This window comes from Charadrius vociferus, unplaced genomic scaffold, assembly GCF_000708025.1.
Source record: "Charadrius vociferus isolate BGI_N301 unplaced genomic scaffold, ASM70802v2 scaffold1442, whole genome shotgun sequence".
In the NCBI taxonomy this organism is placed as follows: domain Eukaryota; kingdom Metazoa; phylum Chordata; class Aves; order Charadriiformes; family Charadriidae; genus Charadrius; species Charadrius vociferus.
Genome location: NW_009647344.1, coordinates 4,477 through 5,492, shown reverse-complemented (window position 1 = coordinate 5,492; position 1,016 = coordinate 4,477).

Here is a 1,016-nt window from a genome sequence, read left to right as displayed (position 1 = left end):
TGGGGTGGGGGAGCTGAGGGGAACTGGGGGAGGGGTGGGGCAGCCCCGACCTCACGTTGGTGCCTCTGATGTCATGCTGACGCCTTTGACTCTGCCTTGGTGCCCCATGTCAAAGCCCCTGACCCCATGTTGTTGCCTCCAACCTTGTGTTGATGCCCTTGACCCCGTGTTGGTGTCCCCAATGTTGTGTTGGTGCCCCTGACACCCTGTTGGTCCCCTTGACCTCATGTTGGTGTCCCTGGCCTCATGTTGGTGCCCCCAATGTCACACTGATGCCCTCAACCCTGTGTTGATGTCCCCAACACTGTGTCAATGTGCCTGACCCCATGTTGGTGCCCCCAACCCCATGTTGATGCTCTTTATCTCATGTTGGTACTCCCAACCCTCTGTTGATGCCTACAACCCTGTGTCGCTGCTCTTGACCCCATGCTTGTGCTCCCAACCCTGTGTTGATGTCCCCAACCTTGTGTCAATGTCCCTGACCCCATGTTGGTGCCCACAACCCCATGTCCATGCCCTTGACGCCACGGTGGTGCCCCCAACCCTGTGCTGATGTCCCCAACCCCGTGTCCATGCACTTGACCCCATGGTGGTGCCCCCAACCCCGTGTTGATGTCCCCAACCCCATGTGGATGTCCTTGACCCCATAGTGGTGCCCCCAACCCCATGTGGATGCCCTTGACCCCATGGTGGTGCCCTCAACCCTGTGCTGATGTCCCCAACCCCATGTGGATGCCCTTGACCCCACGGTGGTGCCCCCAACCCTGTGCTGATGTCCCCAACCCCATGTGGATGCCCTTGACCCCACGGTGGTGCCCCCAACCCTGTGCTGATGTCCCCAACCCCGTGTCCATGCACTTGACCCCATGGTGGTGCCCTCAACCCTGTGCTGATGTCCCCAACCCCATGTGGATGCCCTTGACCCCACGGTGGTGCCCCCATCCCTGTGCTGATGTCCCCAACCCACGTCCATGCCCTTGACCCCACGGCGGTGGCCCTGACCCCCCAGTAACAAC